Source organism: Callithrix jacchus, chromosome 1 (assembly GCF_049354715.1).
Source record: "Callithrix jacchus isolate 240 chromosome 1, calJac240_pri, whole genome shotgun sequence".
In the NCBI taxonomy this organism is placed as follows: domain Eukaryota; kingdom Metazoa; phylum Chordata; class Mammalia; order Primates; family Cebidae; genus Callithrix; species Callithrix jacchus.
This window is the reverse complement of record NC_133502.1, coordinates 106719399-106728230: the sequence shown is the minus strand read 5'-3', so window position 1 is coordinate 106728230 and position 8832 is coordinate 106719399. Positions and strand designations below refer to the sequence as shown.

The 8832-nt window shown below is 41.1% G+C and overlaps 1 protein-coding gene across 5 annotated transcripts in view; it reads right to left on the bottom strand.

Annotated features, from left to right (window-relative positions):
* Nucleotides 1-8832, bottom strand: part of DOCK8 (dedicator of cytokinesis 8) — a 251124-nt gene that overhangs the window by 217675 nt on the left and 24617 nt on the right. The gene's annotated exons all lie outside the window — the stretch shown is intronic.

The window sequence follows — 8832 nt, the reverse complement described above, 5'->3', positions numbered from 1 at the left end:
TACCTTCAACAAGGGAACAACAGTTAGCTTTAACCTTCAACAGTGTTAGAATACTTTGCATTTTAAAGCTTCTTGCATTTGAACACATCTCAAAATCTTGGCCTCACTCTCTTTTCCCAATGCACAAATGTGGTTATGATCCCTGGGGGTTTTCAAATGCTTTTATACCAGATGACTGTGCATTAAACAAGCTAAGGTGAAGCTGATCTAATATTATTAACAGGAATAAGAAAAAAGGTGAAGCTGATCTAATATTATTAACAGGAATAAGAAAAAAATCCTAAAACCTGTTTCTTAAATGAATGGGCACAAAGCCAACATCCAAACAGCTCTTTCTGGGACACTGCTTTTGGTCAAGGGCAAGGTATTCTCCACAAGAAGAGAGCTGAACATGTCTCCAGCTTTGCTAGTCTCTTATAAAAGCATAACCGTTAGTCTTATGAAGGCAAACATTCCCTGTTCCAGAGCCTTACTTCCAATGAAGTAGGCAACACAAGAAACACTCAAAGAAGGTAAGAGACTGCCTAAAGCTAACACATCTTACCATTGTAGAGGTGGAATGAGAACTGAGTTTATGCTTAGGAAAGTAGACTGTGGCCTTTTTTCCTAAAGGAAGTTGCTTTGAGTAGGTACAATGGGCAGAAATCTATATGTCACCATTTAAAGAGGAAAGAAATCCCTGATCAACTGTAACTTGCTATGCTTGTAATTCCTACCACATTAAAGCACATAGAAAATGGTTAGTTGGGTTGAAAGATCAGTTATTGAGAGAATAATAGATAAGCCTTAGTACAGTATCATGTTACTACATCAGATTAATCCACCTCCACCTAATCTCATACCAGGACACTGAGGAACTGAAGCCCAGGCCACCCTGTAGGTACACAGGAAACTGAGGGAGATAATGGGTCCCCAAAAAGCAACAGTGGGAATAGGGATCCAGTCATTTTCCAGGAGGGATGGAGTATAAAAAGAATTTTAATAAAATCAGGGTTCAAGGCTAGTTTCTGAAAAAACATTTTGAATCAAACCTCTGTCCCAAGGACAGAATAAAACACTCTGTGCCTTGAGATACCCTAGGACCAACTTCATCCATTTCTCAGTATTTCTTAGATTAGGACATAACAAGTAGTTTAAATGCATGTCTGCTGCCAACAAAAGTTAACAATAAAGCCTGCCTAAATGAATGCAAGGAAATATACATAGGACTTTTTTTGTTTGAGACAGAGTACAGTGGTGCGATCTCAGCTCACTGCAACCTCTGCCTCCTGGGTTTAAGCAATTCTCCTGCCTCAGTCTACCACGTAGGTGGGATTACAGGCACCCGCCATCATGCCTGGGCAATTTTTGTATTTTTGTGGAGACAGGGTTTCACTATGTTGGACAGGGTTTCACTATGTTGGGCAGGCTGGTCTTGAACTTCTGACTTCAGGTGATCTGCCTGCTTTGGCTTCCCAAAGTGCTGGGATTACAGGCATGAGCCACTGCACTTGGCCTACATAGGAATTAAAAAAAAAAAAAAAAAAATCTAAAAAGACATTTATTTTCAATATTCTCATGCTAACTTACATAGTAATCACTTTCCAATGAATAATAACTAGTGCAAATCTTGCATCATCATCTACTAATTGCGTGATCTTGGACAAATTAGTTGGCCCTGCTAAACATGTGATGGAGTGGCAGAGAAATAGACACACACAGAGACCCTGAGTCCCAAACCTGTCAGTCTACAAGAATTGCCTTTGGGTCTGCACCTCATGTGCTGGTTAAGTAGTTTCCCATTCTTCTTATGTTTTGATTACCCTTAAAATAATCCACTATTAACTGAGGTAACATGAGAATATCTTCAATCCCTATTACCTGGAAAAGCCTACTACTAGAACTACTATTACTGCAAGTAACAATGCTAGTCATACTTAATGAGTGCCTTCTGTTTGATCATTAGCCCACTTAATCCTCACAACAACCCTATGAGGGAGGTATTAATATCTTCACTTTACAAATTTGGAAACTGAAGCAAAGAAAGGTTAAGAAACTTGTACAAGACTTTACTGGTAGGCACAGAAAAGGAAGGAGACAGAAGCTAGCCCTGTTGGAAAATGTTATCACCAGGCGCATCTCAGAGAAAGTTGCTATAGGAGTTAAGCTTCTGGTATTTTCCTCCCCAGGGTCTTGGCAATGGAGAGTTTAGCATGTGAAAGCTTTCAGAAAAAAGGATACTAAGCTTTACCGCTGACTACTAAAAAGAGCAGGTTTTAGCCTGTTGCTGAGACTTTGAACCTGGCTCCAATATCCTTTCATGTGTAAGTAGTCCCGGAATACATTCCAAATATAATTCAAATACCCATGTTAGCAATGGGTAAAAGATTTAAGAGCAACTTCTTTTTTTTTTTTTGAGACAGAGTTTCGCTGTTGTTACCCAGACTGGAGTGCAATGGCACAATCTCAGCTCACTGCAACCTCCACCTCCTGGGTTCAAGCAGTTCTCCTGCCTCAGCCTCCCGAGTAGCTGGGACTACAGGCGTGCACCACCATGCCCCGCTAATTTTTGTATTTTTAGTAGAGATGGGGTTTCACCTTGTTGACCAGGATGGTCTCAATCTCTTGACTTCATGATCCACCCGCCTTGGCCTCCCAAAGTGCTGGGATTATAAGGAGCAACTTCTAAACATTGATTTTTCATCAACTATGATTCTCTTTTTGTGTAGTTTTGTCTCTTTGTGTTTCACCAAGGAACAAATCTCAAACACAATAAAAGTGAAGCCCTGTGAAGTCCAAAATCTGTTAATGCACCAAAGATTTTTCTAGAATGTGGGATGGGGAAGGCAAAGGAGACATCTGAAACAGTAATTGCATTCAGGTTTTTATTCGAGATCTTTTCTCATCAAATGTTTCCTACATTACCTGGACTATCTCTCTTTGTCCCCAGACTCCTCTTTGATTCCTGTGTCTGCTCAAGTCACTTGCCTCAAAAGAGCCTTCCCTTCATCCATGGGGTCTTCCTCAAGTTCATTCTCTTCCCTTCCTCTGACCTGGAGCTCCTACTTCCTTCAGTCCCTCTCACTCTTAATCCAATGTTCCAATCCAATGAGGCTACCACCCTCAACCTTCTGTAAAAGCTTCTCTTAATACAGCCACTAAAGACCTTTTGCTGGACAGCCAGTGACTTCCTCCCTGTCCTGTTTTAATGTGACCTTTTGGTTGCATCAGGCACTGTTGACCTTCTCATCCTTCATGAAACTCCTCTCTGGGATTATACGCATACTATCAACTCTACTATTGAATCATCCTTAGTTTCTTGAATGGGCTTTCCACCAGTGTAGGCCACTTTCACGTTATTTACTCCCAAATGATAGTACTAGGATAAATTTGGAATTGAGGGTGGAAGGTTCCAGGTAAGTAAATCTGTTTCTAAAACATGGGGAAGCATTAAAGAAAAAACATGGGGGAATCCCAATAAGGAAAAACCCAGTATGATGTGGTATCAGAGGGCCTTGTTTTGATGAGTCTACTGGGAATATTTTATGTAGAGTAGTTAGGTTATCATAAATCATCTTTTTCTCAGAGGAGATCAGTTTCTTTAATTGTTTCATTCCTTGAAGGGACAATGTCAAAGCTGTTAAGCCCAAAACCACCCCCCTTGACTCATTTAGCTCACATGGAAAAATTTTTCCTAAAGAATGCAGAAAGGAATTTCCATAAAGCAATTAATTTATCCTCTTTTGCCTAACTGCAAGCAGTCACACATGAGCCCTGGCCATTTCCTGTCAGTTTAATCAGACAACCCAGCCCTGTCTTGCCTCGCATCTTTAACCCTACATGCTCCCAGAGTCACGATAAATGCTTGTGCCAGGACATAACAGAAACTTAAAAGATCCCTAATGTGTGGAATACAGTGGAGGAGTTCAGATTGTTACAGACATGGTTCCTTACAAAGCCTGTAAGGAATAAGACCTTCTAGAATAAGGGATAGGGTCTTTAGGCCAACTGCAACTTTATAGAGCCTCAGACTGTCAGGGATTGTCCAGATACTGTAAGAGTAATAGCTTGCCGGCTGGGTGCGGGGCCTCATGCCTATAATCCCAACACTTTGGGAGGCCAAGGCAGGTGGATCACTTGACGTCAGGAATTGGAGACCAGCCTGACCAACATGGTGAAACCCTGTCTCTACTAAAAATACAAAAAAATTAGCCGGGCATGGTGGTGGGCACCTGTAATCCCAGGTACTTGGGAGGCGGGGGCAGGAGAATCATTTGAACCTGGGAGGCAGAGGTTACAGGGAGCCAAGATCGTGTCACTGCACCACTCACGCCTGGGCGAGAGGGCGAGACTCTGTCTCAAAAAAGAAAAAAAAAAAGTACTAGCATGCCAAACTATTAAAACTAATAGTTTTTACTCTTAATAAACTAAGACTAAGAATGGTTTGGCATTCTTTTTTTTTGAGACGGAGTTTCGCTCTTGTTACCCAGGCTGGAGAGCAATGGCGCAATCTCGGCTCACCGCAACCTCCGCCTCCTGGGCTCAGGCAATTCTCCTGCCTCAGCCTCCTGAGTAGCTGGGATTACAGGCATGCGCCACCATGCCCAGCTAATTTTTTGTATTTTTAGTAGAGACGGGGTTTCACCTTGTTGACCTGGGTGGTCTCAATCTCTTGACCTTGTGATCCACCCGTCTCGGCCTCCCAAAGTGCTGGGATTACAGGCGTGAGCCACCGCGCCCGGCCCTGGTTTGGCATTCTTACTGAATAGTTTGGCATTGCAGATGTGATGCAGTCTAACCAACTAGGAATGAAGAAGAAACGCCAGTTATTACATATTAAACTTTTGAAAGAAAACTTATTGAGACTGTGAGTTTGCTGCTAACAGTATATAAAACATCACCAACTTTCCTCTTTTCATTTACCTTTGTGGAGTAATAGGCTGTGGTCAGAGGCAGGCTAAGGCTTGGGTGATCACTTCATTTCACTTCAGAGTTTATTGTTGGACAGAAGAACTTGGCATGGCACACTGGGGATGATGTGAATGCTCTGGTGAAGGAAAGTGTCCCCCAGTCATGCCACAGGTCCATCTCTAGACTTGGAAGTTTGCCATTTGTTGGCATTGGCGCGAGATCCTGGGAAACTCCCCGGTAGTCTTTCACCTATATGCAGTCCCCTGAGAGGGAAGCATTTACTATAGCAACAATAGGTGCCAATAAAGGAATGAGAAGATGGGATACTGGGTTCATCCTGGAAGAGTGGGACCTCACACTACCTGTCTGTGGTGGAGGTAGCCCTCTTTCCATAAGTGTGCAGTCAGTTTGGCCCTCACTTACTTCACTCTGTCACCTAGAATGAAGAAACAATAACAGGCCACAAATGTCCATCCTTAAGATTATTATGTTTCTGGAGAGTCCCTATTTTTCAGAGTTAGGTCTGCTTCCTCAAGCAGAGCCCCTGCTTTGGTAACAGCTCGATCTCAGTAAAAATGCAACTGAATCTATGAGCAATAACCCACCAAGTACTTACCAGCCACAAACCAATTCACGTTGGTGAAAAGGACAGTAATAGGAAGGTGGAGAATCTAAAGGCAGCATCACTTATGCCACAATTTTCATTAGACTGTGACAACTGTATCAGAGAGAAAGAGAGATGAAAGAGAGAAAGAAAGAAAAGCGAAGGAAGGGAGGGAGGAAGAGAGAGAGGGAAAGAAGACGGAAAGAAAGAAAAAGAAAAAGAAAGAAAGAGAAAGAAGGAAAACAAGGGGAAGGAAGAAAGGAAGAGAGGAGGGAGGGAGGGAGGGAGAAAAAACAAAGGATGAAAGGAAAAAAGAAAGAGCAAATCGTGTTCCAGAAAGGTAAAACTGACCAAATAAAATTGGTAATGAGTCAGGCCTTATAAAGACAGAATGTTCAGTGTTGGAGGCTTAAAGGTGATGTTAATCTATGTTGTCTAAAAGGCACAGGCCAGGGAGACTATAGACAGAAACAGGCAAAACAAGAGACCTGAGCCCTGGTGCTTGAGGGGCACAAGCCCAGGGTGACAGGTAGGAGGTGATACCTGAGAGATGGTGTTCACAAAAAGCCACCTCAAATGAGGCTCTCTGCTCCACCAAGTTATCCGACTCTCTGTATTGGACTTAATGCAAAATTCTTTTCCTTGGACATATTAAAGTTTCAACACAAAGTTTGTTCAGCTTGTTTAACTAACTTTGTTTCTTTTTTAACTTAGAGAAGATCAGAAAAGAACTTTTTTTTTAATACAATATACATTGGGGCTATGAAACAGAATTAGTAATGTTTTAGTTTATTTATTAATGATAATACTACACACAGAATTTAGTCTGGAAGTATTTATTTCCCCAGAGACTACCACACTTTTGAAACAAATATTTCTCTGCCATAAAACTAGTTTGAATATTTAAAAAATGACAAATGGATTCTACAAAATATTTGCTGTCGAAAATACCCTCTCAGTTAAAAGATAGGAAATTAAAGTCAATTCTACACTCACTAACTTGCTGTATTTGATTAACTTAGGAAATGTGGAAGCAGTAAAATAGAAATTCATAATCTGATTTCCCAACTGATTTTAAAGCAATTAAAAAATTAATAGAAAATTTATATTAATAGTATGATGAATAAGGAAACACATTTCTTGCTGTATATCAGGTGTAAATAATAATTTATGCAGAATTATATTCCAATTCAGCTGTAACTATTAAATATTTTTACTAAGCATCAAAAAGAAAACATTCAAGTCATTCAAAACACTTTAAATACTCAATATTCCATATCTGTAGTTTGTATGTGATCCTCAATGTTAATTAAATAATTCTAAATTCGATACTCATCTTAGAGAGAAAAATCTTATTTTTTTCCTGTGGTATCACCCTTTATCTAGTTTTCTGGAACTTGCAGATGATCTAATTTAAAAGTAGGTAAGTTAGGTAGGCATGGTGGTGTGCACCTGTGGTCCCAGCTACTAGGGAGGCTGAAACAGGAGGATCACTTGAGCCTAGGAGTGCTAGGCCAGTAAGGGCAACAGTGCACTTCATTTTTTTTTTAAAAAAAAGTAAAAATAAGTAAAAGCTTAAAAAAATGATAAATTACCTATGAATTACATGGCCACAATCTCCAGATTCAACATCAAGACCACTAAGAAAATATTACCATTTTATACAATATTTAAAAATTTTCAAACAATATTTGTCCTTCTGCTACCATAAGGAAATAATCCCTTAAACACCCCTAAATTCCCTTTTCTCACCTCTCCTGTCTCTGTCAGATAGAAAATGGATCAAAGGGAACATTTTTTGGGATTCCCCCTTTTTTCTTGACACAGGATTTCACTCTGCCACCCAGACTGGAGTGCAGTGGTGCAATCATAGCTCACTGCAGCCTTGAACTCCTGGGCTCAAATAATCCTCCCGCCTTAGCCTCCCTAAAACCTTGTTCTACAGGGGCTCACAACCATGTCTGGCTATTACTAATTTTAATTTTTTTGTACACATGGGGTCATGCTGTGTTGCCCAGGCTGGTCTCAAACTCCTGGCTTCAAAGAATCCTCCAACTTGGACTTCCAGTGTTGGGATTATAGGCATGAGCAACCACACTTGGCCAGATGCCCATTTTTGTTTTCCCCGAGACAGGTTTTACTCTGTCACCCAGGTTGGAGTGCAACCTCTGCCTCCCAAGCTTAAGCAATCCTCCTACCTCAGCCTCCCAAGTAGCTGGAACAACAGGTGTGCCACTATGCCTGGCCAATTTTTTTGTATTTTTAGTAGAGACTGGGTTTCACCATGTTGCCCTGGCTGGTTTGAAACTCCTGAACTCAGGTGATCTACCCACCTTGGCCTCCCAAAGTGCTGGGATTACAGGCATGAGCCACAACACCCAGTCAGATGACCCATTTTTAATTGTTTTGTTAAATTGTCTGAATAATCATTTCAAAGTCCCATAACATTTTGTCTAGCAATTTTAAAGTTTTAGCATCTGCATCTTGGTGCTGCCCAACAGTTCTTAGTTTGTATCTCTCTTCTGCCAAGGACCTAAAATTATGTGATAAGAAAAAGGATATCTAATAAAGTATCTGTCTCCTGGCACCAAATTAATGCTTCAATGTATTAGTTTTTTCCCTTATTCCCAGCACTAGAGAAAATGGAGCCAGACTACAGAAGACTATAGGGTGTGGGTCAGCCTCCTTGGGGTGCTATTGAGAGAACCCTTCAATTTCTTCCTTGTCAAGTTGCTTGATGATTTCATCAATAGAGATGTATTCTGAAGCCTTTAAGAGCTGCCTATTAAAAAGAAAATATCCTGGAAGGCAAAATAACCTAGCTGTCAGCTGAAAACAGACTACAGCTGTGTGGGTGGCCTGTAAGAGTGTGAGACCTTAGGGGCCTGGGACCTGAAATCAGCACCAGCAAAGCAACCTTAGGAGATAGGTGAGCATGGAGGATTAAACTTTCCTGATGGGAAAAATAAGTGGCTGGTGGTCAGAAAACCCAGGGGTCTTGTTTTTCCCTGTGGTCTTCCCTGCCTGTAGAGAGTCTCTTCAACAATTCCCCTGGAGAAAGGCACCTACCCCTAGAATTTGGTGAGACAGTAGCCAGTCTTCTTCAAAACACACTGGCCCATCTGTCATGATCAACTAGAGATGAACTAGGAAGAAAAAACCAACGGGACCTTCATGAGCTATGGTGGGAAGCACATCCAACAGTTTTGAGCTTCAAACCTCCACAGCTATGAGCAAACTTAAGATTTGAGAAGTATGATGGAACTCTAGGGGGGAACCATGCAGACCTGACTAGGGCTAGACACATTTCATTTGTTTATTAATAAATATTTATTAAA